Source organism: Hoplias malabaricus, chromosome 11 (assembly GCF_029633855.1).
Source record: "Hoplias malabaricus isolate fHopMal1 chromosome 11, fHopMal1.hap1, whole genome shotgun sequence".
Lineage (NCBI taxonomy): Eukaryota > Metazoa > Chordata > Actinopteri > Characiformes > Erythrinidae > Hoplias > Hoplias malabaricus.
In genome coordinates this window covers 19,763,440-19,785,347 of record NC_089810.1, presented here as the reverse complement: position 1 = coordinate 19,785,347, position 21,908 = coordinate 19,763,440, and the positions used below count along the sequence as shown (strand labels likewise).

Sequence of the window (21,908 nt, the reverse complement as noted above, 5' to 3'; positions counted from 1 at the left end):
TGATATCAACTCTTTTCAGCATAGGCATTCTGCTGTACAGCACGCATGTCCGAATTACGCTGTGGACTGTGAAGAAATGCCTAGTGCACACAAAGACCACATGAATGTTTCATGTCTTTGGAACTGAAAGCTGAAAACGGTGCTTCTAGTGCAAATTATAATCCTGGTACACAAACACAGAGGGACACGGCACCTCAGGCAATTATTTCTTTCTACTCTATAAGTGGGAGACATGGCAGTAAGCCTGACATCATATGCACAGGGCTAGAGTTGAAGAGTTTGCCATATATTAAACTCATACATTCTGGCAAACCGAAAATAGCTTTTTCCTGAACAGCAGTTTAAGGGATGATATCAATTATGAATCATTCCTGAAGCAAAACCAGAGCAGACCAGGCATCTCATCCAAAGATCAGGCAGGAAGGCTGCACTGTACACAGATCCCAAAACCAGTCATCCAAACGTCTTAGATATGCAAACAGAATTCAGTAAAAGAAGCATTGTTTATGCCTCATATTTACAACAGGGAACACATATTCCCTCCCATTCTATTTACAGAAATGATGTTTGCTCTTTGATATAGGTGATTAAGTATGCATCAATGAAAGGGTAGTTCTCCCAGCCACAATGAGCCCTACTGTCAACATCAATTTCAGTCTTGAATCTACAAAGTAAATAAATGTGTTCTTTTATGCAGCTGCACAACCCAAAATCAACAACAACCATAAAGAATGCAAGATGATGTATAAAAAACTGCAGTAGTGAAGCAAGACCACTGTCAGCTGCAATAAATGAGCCTGCAAACTAAATATATATATATTCAAAAATATTCTGCCTCACTAAACTTAAAGAACATAACAGGAAACATAAAAAAGATAAACAGAAAACCGTAACAGAACTGGCCTAGAAATATATATTTAAAAATAAACAAAACCATGAGAAATAAATAAATCAGGCAGAAGAGTTATTTCAAATAACTCCTCATTTTGGATGGACCAGGCTGTTTGGGATAAAGATAATGTCAAATTTAATGTTAAACATAAGGCTATTAACACATTTAAGCAAAACTATTCAGAATATAAACAGACTATAGTAATCCACAGCATGTTCTTCATTTAGACCATTAATTATATACCAAACTATAGGAGCTTTAAAGTCCTATTAATAATAGTACAGATCATAATAGTACAGACAATATCTGAATGAGCTTTCCTTGAATATCATTAGTATGTAAACACTTACTGATCATTTTTAGCTTTAATTAATAGATTTTCTTTTAATGTGGCACTAATGAGGCTTTCAATCCCAACAAATTAAATCTCAGAAAAATGAAATATGATAATTTAGCCATAATCACCAAACCCCAGGCCCTAAAATCCAGGTTAGTCCTAATTTTCAAAGAATCCAACACATTAGATCAGAACATCAACATGATTTAGAAAGAACTAATGTAAAGCCTTAACCTCAATATTCAGAGCCTCTAAAAAATCTTGACTCTACAGTTGATGCCTAAGAAAAGCCACAGACCACTCTCTGAGATTAAATGTTGTTTGGGCCTTATCTTCTTAAGTGCTTTATCTGTCAATGTTCAACATACCCCTAGAGCATCAAATGGCAATGTATAAATGTCAAATATTAATTTGTACTATCAGGAGATATTTATGTGTCTGCTTTACATCATCAAAACATGAACATGAACTTGTGAGATCCCTTGACAACAAGCTCATTTGGAGAAAGGGCATGCAGCCTAGCAACATGACATCAAATCGATAATAAAGTGTTGGCAGAAAAAAAACATGAACTTTAAAGATCATATTATTGTACGAATTTCATCCATTTTATTTAGCATTGTAATTTTTTTAGCAGTATACGCAAATTATTTTTAAAAAATCTCTCTTTTACAATTGTTTTACCATTGAATGTTTTAGCTTTGAATGTGCGGAGAGATCAGATTTACTTTCATAAATATATGTAATGGTGCTCAGCTGTCACAACATTGCAAAACACAAAAAAGTGTTCCTTCTTGAGAAAGAATTTAATGTTTTAATACTTTCAGAGAACACTGATAATATATTACAGATGCCATGTTAGGTTAGGTTAAATCTAGCAAGCACTCCTAAATGTGGGCTGGCTCTTGGGAAAATTATTTTTGGCTTCACAGCCCAGCCTAAATCCCTAGTGTTTGTCCTTATAAAATGAGGGTGTTGTCAAGGATGAATGGTTAAGACCTCAAAAGCTGTAGATTGGAAATGCATGAGAAATTGTATGGTGCCAATACTCTTATTGGGAGATGGGATATTGTGTGAGGCGTGGAAGATTTGTATTGTTGACCTGAGTGTAATTTGCTCAGCGGGGTTTGCTGCGGAAACCCATTTCAGGACACTATTGTGGCATACAAAACCCTCCAGCTGGACCAACTGGTATTAAAAAAAAAAGCATAGAGAGAAAAAAAAGAGAAATGACCACTTTCCTCCAAAATGTCATTCTCAAGCAAAATCCACAATGATGGCAGATAAACAACCTTGCTCATTTTCCTTTTCACTCATTCATTTGGTTTGCCTTATCTCCATATACATTTCTGTGAAGCACAAGGTTCTAGTGAAAGTGAAACAATGCACATATTTTCAGGCTGAATGGGATTTTTGATACTGAGGACAACATTCAATGAAATGTTCAATATTCTGGGTCAGATTCACTAAATAAGGAACTATTTACAGACATTCTATCAACACTTAAATCAGCTGGACCCTTTATCTATTATCTGTTTATGTGCTAACAGTGGTGCAACCTCAATTTGGGTCAGGTTCTTTTTTGCATGAAATCCCTGTGTAATATTACTGCAAATATCCTGTTAGTTTATGTTTTCAAATTTATGGTGACCATTACCTCTCAGCAAATACAATGACAGTCCTTAGCAGCTAAAAATCTGATGTTCACTGGTGTTGAGCAGCACACAGCAATATTTCCTCGGCCTTGGCAAATCTGAGTAGGTGCTTCATCATAATTATCAACTTCCAGCATTTAAAAAAAATGCATGCATATGTAATGAGGGAAAAGCACAAACAATCCTTTGATTTCATTATGAGTACAAGAGGGCTACTGAGACTTTTTCCTCTTCTCAATGTTTAATCACTGACCAAGACTCCTTTAAACACATGATGCTACCAAGCTGGAAGGGTGAAGACAAGCACATGGTTCCTGCACAAAATACAAAGCCAGGATTCTCTTCTAAATGCCCCAATTCATTTTCATGGGACAACTCAACGCATCCTTTGTAGGTGCAATACAAGAACACATGCCGGACAGGGGCCAGTCCATCACAGGGCATCACAAACTCACCCATACTGGCAATATCTACACAACTAATCCACCTATCATCTTGTGTTTTTAGGCTGTGGGAGGAAACCGGAACCACTGGAGGAAACCCACGCAGACACAAGGAGAACACACAGCCTCAGGAGCTCAGAGCTGTGAGACCGTGACACTACCTGTAGCACCTCTGTGCTGCCTATTATTGGCCTTACAGAAATCCTACAAATCATAACCAATTAAACACACCTAACAAACATTCTGACTGAAGTGATTCAGGGTGTATATTGAGGAAATGCTAGCTCAAGGTCAGTCTCCTGAATAGATGTGCTGACCATCTCAGACTGTTATAGGGATGGGTGGTATCCACATTTTCCATACCACCATACTGTCTCAAAATATTATCTCGGTTTAGGTATTACCATGGGGAGGGGGTGCTCTGTCAGGCTGCACTGAGCTTTAAACCTGTGAGCACAGAATGAATTTAGCTAAACACAGCCCAACAGTGCACACCGACACACATGCTGACGATGAAAACCTATTTCTGAGAGAGCAAATTTCAGCAACTGGTGATGGAGGAACAGAAGAGTCGAAATAAGACAGTTCTACACTGTTTAGAAGCAAAGCTGACGCTAACAGGCACCGATTTGTCAGTGAACGGAGACTCAAAACACACATATTTAGCGGATAAAGCTGTGAACAGTGGGTTCGATTACCAGTCCAGGTGACTGTCTGTGAGGAGTTGGTGTGTACTCCCCATGTCTGCGTGGGTTTCCTCCGGGTGCTCCGGTTTCCTCCCACAGTCCAAAAACACACGTTGGTAGGTGGATTGGCGACACGTTGGTAGGTGGACACTCCAAAGTGTCCGTAGGTGTGAGTGTGTGAGTGAATGTGTGTGTGTGTGTCTGTGTTGCCCTGTGAAGGACTGGCGCACCCTCCAGGGTGTATTCCCGCCTTGCGCCCATTGATTCCAGGTAGGCTCTGGACCCACCGCGACCCTGAATTGGATAGGTTACAGATGATGAATGAATGAATGAAGCTGTGAACAGCTGAGTGAAGGATTTTTTTGAGTATTTTGTTTGTTAAATAACCCAAACTCAGCCCTAAACTTGCAACTGCAGTGGGCTTGTGTTTTTCTCCACCCATTTTCAGACTGACATCAGAAGTCATTGAGCTCCCACAGTGCCCCCTTCCTGTGGCTCTCTTAAATGCACATTAATGTTTCACCCCACTTTTAAAGACACAGAACAAAAATTAGAAACACCAAACATGTCATAAATACCGCCCTCAGTTTGAGATACCAGCCACATTTGTAAATACCGCGCTATACGTTATTATAGTTCTACCGCCCAAACCTAGACTGTAAGACACATGCACGCTCAGCTGAAACACTCTCCTAAAAGAAAAGGAAAGGATGGTTTTAGGAGTCCCAAAGTGCACCAAACCAAGCATGCAAAATATAGCAGTGACATTTTAAGTCTGACCACCTCAAAAGGATCCATTCATCTACAACAGAATATAATACACAACCTGGCACGGGTCACCAGAAGACAGCTATATATAGAGCTAAAACCAATTTGCCCGCAGCAGTCTGGCATTTTTTGTAATTGAGTATTAAGAAATACATATTTATAGGTAAATATCATTCAGCTGCTTTAAATGCCAAGGCCTGAATGGTGTCCCTGGAAAAACATAAAGCTCATATGTGGAAGTACTCAATAAGGTATCAAGTAATGCAACACAGGTGAGAAGAGGAGACCCAGGACTAGGTTGCACTGCTGCTGCTGGGGCACACGAGGCTATCAAAGATGTCTCTGCTGGCTCCAGATGCACTAATGACTGTATTAAAGCTGTGTCAAACATGGTTTATATCAGCGGGACAGACATGGCCACATAGCCGCCAAGCAACACACTCCCTTCCTTCATTCGGTTTCATTCCTTCTGTTTCAATCACAAGCCATGTTATCTTATTTTGCTCAATTAAGGCTGGGGCTGCGTATCAAATCTTTATAAAAATTCTAAAATAATGTTTGTTCTTGTTTCTGTCATTACTTAATGATTGTGACTTTACTTAGTAGTTTACTAATGCTTATTAAAATTAAAATGTTCTTTAAGTACTGCTTATTAATGTACCCTTATTGTAAAGTGTTACCAAACATTCTTATCCAGAGCAACATTCACATCTAATCATGTAAAATAGGTAATCATTAGGAGTCTTGCCTAAGGGCTCTTATTGGAGTAGTGTGGTGGGCTACTCATCTGAGAATGTCAGAGGTATTACCCACTACACCACACCACACCAATCACAATTAACATAAACACCTCTTAATTTTTCTGACACTGTTCCACTGCTCCACAGCTCAGAGCCTTGAAATGTACAGGCTTCTAACCAATGCTTGACATTGAAAATATTGAACTTAAGCTCATGGGCAGCTGCTCCTTAGTATCCCATTTCATACCATTTCTGTGAAGATTATAGAAGGTGTGCGTAGCCCGAAAACAAGAGGTAATGTTTAGAAATTTAAACAGTGACAAACAGGAAGTCATCTTAAAACTACCAATGCTTTCTTCACATATGATATATTCCACACTCTTCTTATAAACATGTTTCTATGAACAGAAAATGGAATTTACTCCTTTTTTGGCTAAATCCCGTCAAGTTTTAAAATGGACTGCTGTTAAAATGGAGTGCTGTTTCTTTAGGACTCTACTGCCACTGAGAAAATATTTTGCAATTTCTTTAATAAATTACAAAGCAATAACATAAAATAACAATAATAAACGGCAAAATATATTATAATTTAAATTAAAATGTAAAATTAACAGCAATTAAAATATGTTAATGATGAGTCAAAACAGTGGATTTTTGGTTTCAGTTTTTGGCCGAATGTTTCCAAATTTGGGTTTAGACCAGCAATTTTCATTTCAGTCTTATATCCAACATTATGTCTAAGATTGGTCTAATACTTAAGTTTTTAAATAATAAATTTAACGAGCAAGTAAAATATTTTGTGTGACCCCTGACTTAAATTCCACATTATCTGTTCTTCATTGCCAAGAACACATGAATAAATCATACTCAATATATTTTACCCGTTCAATTTATGGACAGAAAGAGACAAGAACCCTTTGATAACACCATCCTCCAACCTGCTGTGTCACCATTATTATTGCAATCTTATTGAATGAGGTTAGAATTACCAAGTGCCAGGTTTGTGTAAAAACAGTTGATTAATTTTTATATCAGCTTTCAAAGCACTGCAGCCAAGAATGTGCTGGAAGCACCAAATACACTTTATTTTATTTGCAATGTGTTGAAAACATGAAGGAAATGGTGGGAAAGATTATTAAGTCATGGGGATCATGTTCCTGAGCAAGCTTAAACCTGAAAACAACAGATTCCACATGCCACACCCATGAGTCTTTTAAAAAAGAAAAGAAAAGAAAAAATTTTATATCTGGCTGATGAAAACAATGCTTACTTTGCTGAGTAAGATGACCCTATGTGCTCTATTGCCTCTTGTAACAGGGATGTCTTAGAAAAGCCTCTCATTTCCCTAAAGAATAATGGAGGTTTCATTAAAGAATCATTCTTATAAATAAGATGTAATAGCAGGCCTGAACATTTATTTTTATATTTTGAAATGACAGTTTTGAATATATCTTAGTGGCATGGTGGTGCAGCAGGTAGTATCGCAGTCACACAGCTCCAGGATCCTGGGGTTGTGGGTTCAAGTCCTGCTCTGGGCGACTGTCTGTGAAGAGTTTGGTGTGTTCTCCAAAAAACACACATTGGTAAGAGGATTGGCGACTCAAATGTGTCCGTTGGTGTGAATGTGTGTGCCGCCCGGTGAAGGACTGGCGCCCCCTCCAGGGTGTGTTCCCGCCTTGCGCCCAGTGATTCTGGGTAGGCTCCGGATCCACCGCGACCCTGAACTGCATAAGTGGTTACAGGCAATAAATGAATGAATGAAGTATATTTACATTTTGGGGAAATACTTAAATTATAACACAGAACTTGCTTGGTTTTCTGATATCAAGCACAAGAAGAATGTCCTGGTGTTGCACCAGGACAATAAAGCCTGCAACTCCATTCCTAACACTGGTCAGAAAAAAAAAAATAAAAATCTGATACAATCAGATACTTCCCACAAATTATCCCACCGTCATAATACTGCTTTTATTTTAATCAAATCACAGTAAGACACTAGATAAAACATATATGCATTATTTGATATTTACCAATTAATTTTAATAATATGTACATAAGAAATGATTGGTTATTAATATGCTTCTAAATTAGACCCCACTTCTCAAATATAAGGTATCCTGGATGTCATAATGGAATCAGTTATAGCTATATTCATCATTCTGAACACCTATGAAGTTGTCCAATATTAGCATCTGTCAGGCTCGAGGGGCGGACTGACTGGGGCGGACGCACTTGCTAAAACACAGTAATTTTAATGAAACACAAGATATAACGAAACAAAGACTGGCAACTAAACTTAAGAAATGAAACGAGAAAAACGACAGAGACAGACAGACCGAACTAAGAAACAAGACACGGAAACACTGGAGGCGAAACAACGATACTAGAGGAAAGAAATGACAAGGCTTGGGGAGAAAAACGAAATGACATGACTAGAAATGACACAAACCGACATGACTTTGGAAACAAACAATACAAATGAACGACAACAGGAAGTGAGGGAAGGGGACTTAAATACACGAACAGACGAGACACACCTGAAACAGATAACGAGGGTGATGAACAAGGAGGCGGAACAAAGGCGGAGACAGGAAACAACAACAAACAGCCATGTGCTCGCTCTCAGCACATGGCCGGAAAAACAGACATGACGAGGGCGTGACAGCATCTCAACAGAATTAATTTGTATACATCTTAAACAATATTACTTTAATACTAGTGAAAGTAACTCTTCTTTTATAATTCTGAATGTTTCTAACTGTAAAATGTCACTGGGCTATTTCTGACATTCAAAAAAGTTCAACACTGGTGCTAATCATGGCCATAGATTTTGAGGCATGATTCTTCCAAAGCTATAATCTGCTCGGTCTGGCTTTAGCTCCATTGTCTGTGACACCCTCTAGCACACTTCCTCTAGACGAGCCGTCACAGAGCTTTACCCTGCTCAGTTACAGGAGAAACAGGAAGAGAACAGGGCAGGAGGTTCTTTGACTGTTCAAGTGAATATCTCAGCTTTCAGTGTTCAAACTCCTCTCCATAATGATCTCATTTTCACTTCATAAATCAGCACCCTTTGGAGTGTGCTCTTGCGTTTCATGATATAATGTGATGGAAACCTGTTACAGTCTGTGAAAGTCCCCCTTCTCTCTCATCAGCACCAGCATGTGTTCTGAATTAGAAATGTTCAACTACAGTGCGGTTGTCAAGCATTTCAAGATGCTGTTGAAATATATATCAAGCCTGTGTTAGGAAAAACGTGTTTTTTTTTTACTGTTATTTCGTAAACACAAAATAGACGAAATGTTGTTGGACACCTTTCAATCAGACGTTTCTTCTAACATTAATATTCACCCCATGATCTCCTTGATTGGAGAAAACAGACAGAATCAGGGAATCGAGGAACTAAAAGTGAAATTTGGACACAAGGGCAGAAATGGAATGGAATATGGCAATAATAAAAAGCTTGTTCTTTAAAAGAAAAAACAACACACACACACACACACAAACACACATAATAATTAAGCATTACTGCATGCACATACGTGCCTCTGGGTCAAACAACGGCCAGAGTGGGATCAGGCAATGGTCATCTTTTAACTTAGTGCATTTACTGAAGCCTAGGCCTGGTTCTGTCGATTTGTCCTATCACGATGCATATCAGAAAATGTATTAAACACTACGTAATATGTTTTTTCCTTAAAATTACAGCTTCAGTATCATGGTGCCGGTTCACTGAACTGTAATAGGGAGCGGAGAGCCTCTTTTTTTGCTCCTCTGGGCTCAGCACTGAAGAAACGGCACTATATATATTCATTCATTCATTATCTGTAACCGCTTATCCAGTTCAGGGTCGCGGTGGGTCCAGAGCCTACCTGGAACCATTGGGCGCAAGTCGGGAATACACCCTGGAGGGGGCGCCAGTCCTTCACTGGCACACACACACATTCACTCACACACTCACGCCTATGGACACAGGAGCACCCGGAGGAAACCCATGCGGACACGGGGAGAACACACCAATTCCTCACAGATGCGAATCGAACCCACAACCTCCAGGCCTCTGGAGCTGTGTGACTGCAACACTACCTGCTGCGCCACCATGCCGCCCGCACTATATACATATTTTGATTAAGTGTAGGAAAAATCTGAAAAGTGAAAAATAATTGTTATTAAATGCTATTAAAAGGTTGTTTGCCAATCAGCTGCTCTTCCAAGACACTAGATACACAAGAGGGTTCGATTGCAGTCAGTCACAATAACCTTAGAGAGGTGCTGATGCTGAATTAGTTCTGGATACCAGACGCCACTCCAGCATATTCACTAAAGTACTAGATGGAATTCAATCACTAGAATGCACTCCCACTGCTCCACAGCACAATGCTGAAGGGTTTAAAATGACTCTAGCTGACCTTTGGCGTTGGGCATAGTGACATCTGGCTCATGTGCAGTGAAGTGGAGTGGAGTGTCCTGTTCAATTCAAAATACTTTTCATTGAAGTCTATACTAGCTCTGTATATACAGCTGGTACATGCAGTAGACGCCACTGCAACCTTTTCTTAAGGCATCTCAAGCTTTAAAAATCAATAAATCAAGGTTAAAAAATGTTATTTATATAATATTTAAGTAATTATTTATTTTATTATTTAAACCGCCACAGTTATAAGAAGTCTGTAAAGCGCAACATAAATTAGAAACACTGAGAAATCAGAGATAATAGATAAAAGATAAATGTCATATTTTATATAATTTACACATAAGGGGACAATTCTAGCTTTTTTTTTACCTTTATGGTTTATAGCTCAATTCAAACTTATTACATTTTTGGATGAGACACTCTGTATTTGCAACTTGTCCATTTTAGTTTCATCCACATTTTAAAATATCAAGGAAAAACAATAGGCTTGTTTTGATTGCCCACCCATTTCCTATTCTTGAGCTCAGTGTTGTCCCCTGATACCAAACAATGTGAGAACAAACTTAACCCAACACAGACTGGCTACAAATGGAAGAGATATAAATTCTCACAGAATGCCCAACACTAATTCTGCAAAGAAGCCAACCAAGACCCAAGGAGCCAATTCATGGAGAATTTACTCCCTCAGTACTATGTAGCCTCAGGTCATTTATTCAGAAGTGATTCAGCATTGTGACCAAGTGGAAAATTAATGTAAATAGACTTGATGGTGCCATTACATCACATGGCATCACACTCACAAATTCGCTTATAGACACTCAAAACTGAGGACTCAGTTGTAGCCAATCACCCTACCAACGTATGTGGAAACCCACAGGGAGAACAAACCAGACTCCTCACAGACAGCGATCACGGGGGTGTTTGAACCTACTATGGCTGGCTACCCCTTAATATTCAGCTACTCGGATATTGGTCTGGTGGGTAGGTGTTCGGTTTTTAATTTTGAGATTTGGATATAAATTTTTTGGATAAATGTAGCTATCTGTAAAGGCAAAGCTCCAACCATATTCAGCCTGTCCAGTGGTATAAATACCCCACTCTGCTTCAGGAACCCTACCACTCTACCACAATTCAGCCTTGTCAACATAAAAGTTGTATGGTTGAGGCCTAAATCAGCTTACATACAACAAAGTGTAGTGATGCTACAGTTCATTTTGTCACCTTCAGACCTCAAATTAGAGCACCTACACAAAGCTCTGGTTAACCTGAGCATACACTTCGCTCTTAGTGGTACTGTACATAAATGAGTTAGCAAGCGAGGCAATTGAAGCCTTGCTGTGAGCCGCAACACAACAGCCCTAGAACCCACAACCCGAGGACCCTGAAGCCAACCACCCATGACGTCCCCTAGAAACTCTAATTTCTTTATACTGTTGTTGTTCATCTGCATATATTCTCATGTTGTACAGTTACAGGCAAAAATAGACTACATTCATAACTGTTTAAATGTTTGTGCAGGATTTTACTAAAAAGAAAGATGTGATCTGGATGTAGTGGAACTGAATCTGAAGCAAGGACAATACCAGGTATTCTTTAAGGCATTTACAACACTGCCAGCATTCAAACATGAAGTCATTTAGAATGGTTGGCTAAAGGCAAGGCCAAAAACATATCAGCAATTGCTGCACATAAGCAAATCTGGCTAAAACGTTACAGAAAACATACTTGAAACTATTTTGCAGTAAACAAGACGCCATCAACCACAAAGGATCAATGAGACTCTAAACAAGCTCTTACTCACACACATACAACACAAGCAATTACAACACACAGAGAGCCATTTTACAGCATGTGATACAACAGGAAACCTCGATTCAGTACACAAATGCTGAGTTCATAAGTACTCAACGGGTTTAAATGGTATATATCTTGTTGTCTAAGGGCTATTCTTCCTGTCAATACTTGTGACATTAAAGCTACTACTTACAAACCGTCCTCCAAAATAGAAGAGACAGTAAAGCCCAGCACGTGGTCCAGTCATGCAGTTAAAATATAGCTACAGAATGTGCTTGCCTTATAGACACATGGTTACATTACAGAGATGCAGAACACTCATCAGCATGAGACAAGTCCAAATTATGAATTTGGTAAACTCTGATTGCATTGTGCTTGACTACTCAATGTAAAAATATAGTCTAATAAGTCTTTTTAAGATGCTCGAGAATAAGGAATTCCATCAATGAACTAGTAAATATGAGAACTGAATTCCAGCTGACCCCTGAATGCAATTATAAACTATCTGTCCCCATTTCTGACCAGATAACCACACTAAATATCAGCACACTCTATTATATTTATTTGATCCAAATATGTACCTTATGAATAAAATATACCGCATACATTTACTTTTAGTTTACTTACTTCTAGCAATAACTATGCTGATGTAAAATATTTTATTCATGTGCACACATTGTTTTTTCTTCTTCCATTGTATTCCTAATAATTCTTTATCTGCCATGCAAAAGCCAAGTACAGTGCAGATTTAGTTGGTTACTAATCCCACAGAAAATTAGCAAAGAACCGATATGTCATCACTTAACTAGAATTGTCTAATTTGACTGAAAGGCAGAAGGACTATTAAAAATATATAAAAAAATACTATGGTAACTAGCAAATGCATTTTGCTAAAGAAAACCTTTCCTCAAACCTTAAAACTTTAAATTAATAGTCTATAACCGTTCTTCAGCCCAGTAACTGTTGTGCTCTCATTATCATTAGTGGTTGTCACACATCTAGTAAAAGTGGGTTGCCCATCATCCAGAAAAACTAGTAGTAACAAAGACCTGATAATTATGACACTCTTCCACTGCATGGTACCTACTCCGCTCTACCCAGCTTCTTGCTTTTCTATTGGACAAGTTTGGGTAATTGTTTTGTACCTGCTCGCTCGTATTTCCAATTGTTCTGACTGCCCAGAGTGACTCGTCATTCTAATAGTCGCAGTGCAGACATTCAGCACATAATACCCATCTGTAAAATCTCCGAGCTACAGTACTGCTCATCTTTGTTTTTATCTGATGTACAATGGCAGCTCAAAAAATTCTGCCTTGGTCTTTTGAAGAGGTACCAACTTTCCTTAGATTAGAGACAGACGAAAGGAACAAAAAATCTATTATCTGTCTGAAGTGATGTATGGCTAAGCTGCGTTCAGTCACAAAAAACCCACAATGAATAAACAATGCTTAAATATTACCTCTGCCCTTGCTGTGGTTTCCAAAACCCAAGTTGTGTGTCATCAACAGCTACATTTTGGGGGGAGCCATGGGAAATTGCTCAGGTACCAAATAGGGATCAGGGTCAAGTACCATTCAGTGGAAAAGTGATTTTAATGTGTGTATACCTCTGTGGGCAGAATGTTTAGTCATGGCAAACTATGACTGTGATATAAAGCTAAATCCACACTGCGTACTCTGGTTTATCTGTAAAAAGTACAAAAGAAAATGTTACGTAAACACACGATAGGCACTGTATGATGTGATGTATGATGTGATGCGTATGATTGCTCATGTCATACAGCTTTCTCCATTTCTGCTCAGTCACAACCAACACGCTGGAAAGCCAGAAATATCCAGTCCACTCACTGAAATACAGAGCCACTCTTGTTCCTGCCAGTGTTCAGAGCTCACTGCCTGCAATGAGCAGCCTGGCACTACAGGCCTGCGCCAATGAGGTCAAAGTGAGAACAAAACTGTTGATTTAACACACAGCCCTGTCATTGTGAGCCTCCAAGCACAGGATCAGTGTGTTGTGTGTGTGTGTGTGAGTGAGTGTGTTTGAGTTTGTATGTGGAATCATTCAGCCGCCCACAGAAAAAGGGAACGTTCATGAACATCAGGATGGAAAAGTGGAGTAATCATCATGATGAGCGCATCTCACTGATGCCATAAACAGTGTGATGAGCCATGCTGTTGGTTTTAATTGCCTCTGAAAACAAATGATGTATTTAGTATGATTACGCTATCCTGATAAGCATTAAACAGAACATTTGCTATGCTGAGCTTTAGCAGCATACGCCGACTTCAATAACCTCCACGAAGAAAGCAATTCAAGAGTACAGAAAAAAAAATGAGAACCAGCTGAGGGGCTTTGATTTGATTGGACTCAGCGCTGGGTGTGGTGAGTTTAATGACAGACCACACTCTTTTGAAGCATGGGCATGACAGAGCAGATAGCCATATACTACTTGGAAGAGACTCATCCAGCTAAAAACTCTAGACACGTGCCATGTGTATAGCTCAGGACACAGGCAGGAAGTGGACAACGATTTTCCTCTGTGGAAGGCCAGAAAGGGCAATAACCTGTGGGGTTGCCTGCTCCAGACAGGAAGCGTAAAAGGAATGCGGGGTCAGGATTAGTAAGGTTCAAGCTCTTCTCTCAAAAAAGCCCTACTCAAACTACAAAGGGGTGAATCCATACAACAAGATAGCACACATTTGTAAAAGCAGACAGGCCAAAAGCAGGACTGGGTCACGATAAAAGTAATTTATGAAAAACATATTTGCTCTCAGTGACTGAAATTTAGAAGCAATTTACAAAATACACAAAATAACTGAAATACACTAGGTCTGACACCAGACAGAATTATATATTGTCTGTATTGAACCATTTCCTACATGCATACTGCTCTTTCCTTGCTGTTTCAGCCCTGTATTCTGAAGAGTAGAGAATGTTTACTATGTGAGCATTTTTACCCTTTGCCCCTGTTTGTTTCTGACACTTGTTGAAACAGAAGTTGACTAAGCAAGAGGGAGATTATCAGTGATGACAGCTGCCCACTCATTCATTTCCAACAGATTTTAAAATATATTTTACAAAGATTCAGACAACAAAAATGAATTAATCATATCTTGTCACAGGCTGATATTGGTAAATTCCCTCTGACTGAAATTAACACATTAAAAATAAATAAATGAAGTTTTAAAAGTGCCATGAACCGAGTGCAGCCTTCCGTTCTGGAGGACAAATACAACATTAACTGGTTCAATTATATTAGAGATACATCATATGATCCTCAGTCTACAAAAATACTCATCAATACCTACAATGAAAGAAGAATCACGTAAGTGATGTTCATTTTTATTGAACGGCTTCAAGCGAAGACCTTGAGTTTATAAACAACAGGTAAAACAAACAAACCTGAGCGCTGCAGTGGAACTTGTCAGAAAGTATAACAGCAAAAGTCACTCTAATGTCTCCTGTCACATTCCCTGTATTGATTATTGCTCAGCTGTTGCCTCTCAAAGTGCTGAGAGTGTGTTTTAATTCCTCACATTCCCCGTCTGTCTGTGCACTCATACATTCCTCACCATGATTTGGGGGTTTATTCTGAGTCAGTGATGATTAGACACTCTTGTAATGCATGACAAATAGAAAACAAGCACTTGTATAAAACATAAATTCTCTGTGATGCTATATTGCTATATAACACTTTTGCGCACACGTTTTAAGTGTATAATAACTGTATAACACGTGAAGATTTGTTTTAACTTTAAGAAATAACCCTGTGTTTCTACAGAAAGTGCTGTGGGTTTTCTGGTGACTCAGTGGTTCATAAACACAAACCTTTGTCTGCCTGAAAATACTGATATACCGAAACTTCAGATAAATAATGAGAGAATGTAAAGCAGAGTGCAGTTCTAGAAACTACCTCCTTAAGTTAAACACTTTCAAAGAGCGGAAGGAAGGAAAGAAGGAAAGAAGGAAGGAAGCCTGGCGAACTTACATCAAATTTGAATAATTAATATTTCTGTAGCCTTTTAACACGACTATTACATTAGCGCACAGCATCCCAACCCTAGAAAAAACGACAGAAATTGCAGCCCTCTAGTATTAATGTACGTCTTTAAAAAGTGTATAACTCTTTGAAGCAAAAACACTTCCCTTAGGGAACGGAACTCAAAACGCAGGCAACGACAAGCATTTTTGGGGAAAAAAACACAACAGTCCCAAAACGCCAAAAACTTCAAGATAGCGTTATACATGAGCTAAACAGCACATTATTTATATTAAGTAACAGCTTTATCTTAACTTTGCCGTATGTAAGTATTGTATCATTCAAAGCAGAGTTAGAACATCTGTTAAAACCCCCGTCTGAACAAAAAAGTCTCACCGTGTTGGTTTTCAGAAACGCCAGAGTATCTACCAAAAACAAGTCATTCCTGAGTTTACAGACGACACGTTTTTTCGAGGAAAACACACCGCATCAAAGTTGGCGACTTCTCTCCGTCTTGGGAGAGCTGTGAAAGAGTGAAAGTGAAGTTAAATGCTGTACCTGGTTGGAGTTCAGTCAGAGTTGAAGTTCTCCTCTCAGTGAGTCGCTGAGGAAGCTGTCTGTCAAAAAGAGGCCACGAAAATCTCTGCTGTCTTTCCGATTCCCAGACAGTTCGCCAAACTACACGAACAGACTCCACTTTCAGCCTCAACAGGCGCTGAATGCAGCTGAGCGCTATTAAGGGCTTTGTGTACTTCTTCAGGAAGGAATACAGCAGCTTCCCATTCACTCACACGCTCTGGCTTTGAGGCGGAGGAACTTCCCGAACTCCCCCCGACTTCGGCGGGACACGGGGGCTTTGCTGGAAGCGGAAACAAAAATGGCCGCGAACGGAGACTCCTACAGGCAGCTTGCGTTCCCTCCGAATAAATACTGCAAGCATACAGCGAGCGTACATCTAAACTAAACCATTATGGTGGTTCCACCACTGGAAAAGGGCGATTTAGGAATGCTAATTGGTGACATTTCTGACCTGTAAATATATGCCTCTATTTTAAGCCAAAGGTTTTCCAGAAACAGAAGAACCACACTTTTATGATAATGTGTTATATTTAGACGCCACTATAAAAGCAGTCCTTAAAACACCTTTCTCTCTGTTCATCCAAATGACATATTTAAAAACTATTTCCAAGAAAAAACCTTTTGGTTTTAGTTTAGTGTGCAGCGTTGTCCATCACACTTCCTGCGCCCTGTGTCCCAACATTGTGCCCTGTGACCTCTGAACTTAAAAAACTGTTATAGACAATGAATGAATGGTTTTAGGTGGTCCATTCACTACTAATAAAAGGTTGGGAAAGTTTTTAATCTTCATTCACTTATGCCCACAATGTATTAAAGGCCACTAAAATCTCTGTTGTCTTTCTGATTTCCATACAGTTCGCCAAACTAGACTCCACTTTCTAATAAAAGGTTGGGAAAGTTTTGAATCTTCATTCACTCATGCCCACAGTGTATTAAAGGTGACATTCACGATTGTTTATTTGCTAGAACTCCAGTCTGTTTTCATGCTCGAAACCAGTCTAATGTGGTTACGAATCCCCAGTGTAAGTAAATAAGAAAAAACAAACAAAAGTCTCAGTCCGGTATGCTAGGCTTGCATCTAGAAATGGCATCTGGAGGATTTTAGTCAATGAATTGACCTCCAAAGGTTGAAAAGCATGAACCAAGATGAGGATACTGCTCTATTCCTGCTTCATAAGTGGGTAATATTGACATATACTACTGTTTCTGATCACTTAAGGTGAAAATGTCTCCACACTCGGGAGACGGCTAACTGCATGACAGGAAGTGCTACAAAACTAAACAAGTTACAAATGTGTTTCTGTGATAAACAGTTAATGAAAACTCACAGACATGTTAAACTTCAAAAATTAAAACAGACTTGTCATTGGTCGTCACAGAGATATTCATCAGTATTACAGCCAACTGAATCAGAATTCCTCCTATTTGCAGTCACATTCATGTAGGATGTCCTCCACACGTTTCAGTTTTGTAGCTTCTATGGTTTTTGAAATACCCTTTGGGGACATGTACACCACAGTGGACAAAAATGAATTCATTGCCAGGTCTTATATACTGAAAGCTGCACTGTCAGAGATTTTGCCAGCATATGTTGCACTAGCATCTTAGAGTTAAACATAAACAGTAATTCAGCCACGCCCTTCCCTTCAGCCTTGCCCTCGTTCCCACCTCAACCCCACGTCTCATCTTCTCATTGCTGGGAGCAAAAGCTGAAGAAGTCACACTGACTAAATAAAAACCACAGTAAATAAATTGAGTGCTGCTGGAGTTTTTAAACAATCCCTTTCCACACTATTAGACACACCTACTTGTTGGCCTGTCTTTCAGATGTAAAATGAGAGATCATAACTCGTCTGTTGTTGCACAGTTAGATTTTCTGATCCCCTAGTCCTTATTTAGTGGCCTCTGCCCACACTCAAGGTTTAAGTATTCTCAATCCAGCCCCGGTGCTGTGTCTGGTCTACTCATACTAGAGCAACACACAATAACCCACCACAACAGCAGTGTCACTGCAGTACTACGAATAATCCCCCACCCAATTCATACCTGCTCTGTTTGTCCTGACTATTAAAGAACAGGATGAAAGGGGGCACACAATGTATGCAGAGCATTCTATAATAGTCAAACTACAAAGTGAATTGATATTGTGAATGGAGCTGAAAAAATTGACAATGACTTTAGAAACGAGGTCATGTTAATGTTTTGACTGATTCGTGTTTAGTTTCCTATGTTAGAACATCACATTAAAATGTGACTTTCATAACATTTTATTACAAACTCTGGTGCTGCTGTGTATCTTGTCCACTCGTTTTTTGACATTTTTCCAAATAACTCTGCACAGTACTTGTTTGCTTCCAACGATATACCATCTGAATCCTTCAAGTTCTGAGAAATGAATGGCCCATATTTCTGCGTCATTTGAAGGACCCTACAAAACAGGAAAAGCTTCAGGGGCATAATGACCAAGAACTGTAGTCTTCCACGGTCCCAGCTGTAGCCTTGAGACACATCTAATGTCTGTCATGTCTAGTGAATCTACTTGTTTAAAGTTGTGTTTTTTGATAACTCCACATCTTTACCCTTCATATATTTAGTTTGTCCCAGTTCTTTCTAGTTTTGTGTTTATGTTCTGTTTCGTTTGCCTAGTGTTTTATATTTCCTTTAATAAATCAGGGCTCTTGCTTACACCCACCAAGCTCCGGCTTTGTAAACATGGCACTCGTGTTGAGGAATAGCACATGTAATCTCTATTATTTTTATTTAAAATCCAAGTCTCACAAGAAGATAACCCCCTTTTTCACCAAGACATTTTTAATAACTGGCTGACCAGTACAATTCAGAATAATTTATTATTCATATGCAGTCCACAAGGTAATCACTGGGAGATAATAGCATTCTGTTTGAGTTCCACATGGGCTGGACTGGGTCTTTTGAGACCTTATTTGTGTATCGATGTTTTGTTCCTGAAGCTGTGAGGAAAGTGCAGCCTAATTTGGGCAAGGCCACAGATGGCCCTCAACAAAGGAAGCAGCAATGATCAGCTCATCTATTCTCATTTTGCTTGCAGTCAGTCACCACTAGTACATGTAATAGCTTACATGAAGTATTCATTATCAGTGTCTGGCTATGTGCCTCGTGGGTGTTCCTCCCCCTACCAGAAATAAAAACATTACTCTCATTATCATCAGTGTCCCCAGAGTTAGATCCACAAGAAGACCAGAGAGTTTACAAGACACTTTTCTCAAATTAGTCCGTAAGGCAGAGCCTATCCGTAATCATCTTTTGTTAGTTTTTGTTCTAAATGATAGTGTGAAGGAGCGCAGGCAGAGACACTGAGAAACAGTGATGAGTGTGAATAGAGAGAGGACTCAGCAGCGAGGCTCCATGGGAGCTGAAGAAGTTTACAAAGCAAGATCATTAGGGCCACGTACGTTAAACGCCTGGTAAAGAGATTGGATTTGAGTGCTATACCCACTCCTTAAACAAGACATTTACACACTGCACTTAAAAGCTACTCAAGCAGCACTTAACTGCCCCTAAGAGGGTTGGGCATTCATTTAAAAGATTTCAGTAAAGGGACAATGTATACTGTAGACACACAGCATAAATCTAAGGCAATCCCAGTACAACTGGAGACAGACAGCATCAAAGCTTCATGAAGGATAGTGGAAAAAATAATATTTTAAATACTGTGATTATCTATGAGTAAGAGGTATAGCAACATGGACAGCAGAGATGAGTAAAGCCTATATGGATGATGTCGACTCCTACACATACCAGTGGAATTAGATGGAGTTCCATCATCTCAGGAAACACAGTTCTGTTTTACTGCACAATGCTCAGAAGCTAAAACATTCTAGCCAATGACTCAAATCGATGATGACCTAGGCTCGCGTACACCTGCTCAAAAGCATACTATGTAATTTCATATTTTGTGCAAAAAACATACGTTTCTGCAAAGGCTGCACATTAAAAAGAGCTGGATTTATGAAGTCAACATAGGCTCTAAACTTCTGAGAACCAAAAAACAGAATCCATAACCAATAAATGTAATTGAGAAAACTGTCATTAATATTGAGAGTTATTAAAACATGTTTGTAAACAGAATATTTCTGTATATAATCCTCTTTTATGAGGTTAATATTCATGAAGAATACGTTTTCACTTTCATTCCGCCTCATTCCGTTGCGCTTCTCTCAGTCTCACTTTCGCCTCCAGATTTCGTCCACTTTTGACGGGTTCGGGATCTAGACAGTCATTGGCTGCTTAAGTTAAGCCCCGCCCATCTGATTTAGCACACCCCGCTACGTCAATGAGAGCGCGCCAATCTTACCCTGATTGGAAAAAGACCGATCTGCAAACACAGGTAAGCTATATCAAATATTTTAATGACGATGTCTTTTAGTAATGTACAGTTTGTCATAGAGGCTTAGAGTCATTTTGCAATCAGGCTTAGGGTGTGCAGAATCAGCTGGGTAGGCCTTTAGCAGCCAATGACTGTCTAGATCTCGACACTGTCAAAAGTCAAAAGCAATAAACTAGGACGCGAAAGCGAGACAGAGAAACGCAACAGAGAAAAGGTGGAATGGAAGCGAAAACGGGTTCTTCAAGGAAATATTCTGTTTACAAACATGTTTTAATAACTCTCACTATTAATGACAGTTTTCTCAATTATAAAATGGCATTTATTGGTTATGGATTCTGTATTTTGGTTCTCAGAACTTTACAACCTATTTTGACGCCATATGGATTCACTTATTACAGTCAACAAACCTGCCCTACTGCACATAGCTGCAACATTAAAGGTGACATTCATGATTTTGAATGTCCTTCCTCACCATTTGTTAGCTCTTCAGTCTGTTTGCGTGCTTGAAATTGGTGTAATGTGTTTACGCATCCCCACTGTCAGTACATGGGTAAGTGTCTTGGTCCGGCATGCTATGCTTTCTCTCTCTCTCTCTCTGCTGAGCACAGAGATATGACATCTGGAGATTTTTAAAGACCTCCAAATAACGAAAAGCATGAACCAAGATGAGGATATTACTCTATTCCTGCTCCATACGTGGGTAATATTGACTTATATTTTGCTGTAGATGGAACTGACTCTAAATTTGGGTGAGTGCTAACTGCATGAAAGTAAACACAGACCAAAAAACATAAACATCTCAAGTTACAAATGACTTTCTGTGGTAATTCAAACAGTGAATAAAAACTTATAGACAAGTTCAACTTCAGCCAAATACAAACAACATACAGTTAAAAGATATGGAGAACTGAACATGCACAAACTGGAGAGAACAGCATTTCCCCATGATGGTTCTATGAGTGATGAGCAGAATAAATATATATAGCATATATAAATAATCTTAATGTTTAAAGAGCCTCCACATAATATTAAGACCAGCCCTGCATTTCAGCTCTGTTTTTAACTTCACCCACTTCACCTCCCCACTTCCTCTCAGGGGAATCCATGACATCATCTTAAGGGCTGTTCCATTTCTGTATGAACTAAAGTGTGTTAAATGAGCCCTCGGAGGGGTGAGGGAACAAGTCAACATTGATGTCCACTTCAGAAGCAAAATTGGCCCAGAACGCATTGCTACGTGACATTTTCCATTGCA

The 21,908-nt window shown here is 39.2% G+C and overlaps 1 protein-coding gene across 5 annotated transcripts in view; it reads right to left on the bottom strand.

Moving 5' to 3' along the window:
* tspan9a (tetraspanin 9a) overlaps nt 1–21,908 on the bottom strand; it is a 290,269-nt gene that overhangs the window by 229,260 nt on the left and 39,101 nt on the right. For 2 of the 5 annotated variants that reach the window (XM_066684883.1, XM_066684885.1), the window contains exon 1: nt 16,267–16,657. The exons of 2 other annotated variants lie outside the window; for them this stretch is intronic. The gene's annotated coding sequence lies outside the window, so the exon portion shown is untranslated. Of the gene's footprint in view, nt 1–16,266; nt 16,658–17,647; nt 17,745–21,908 lie in introns of those variants that run through there. One more of the 5 variants, XM_066684886.1, reaches the window with a different exon arrangement.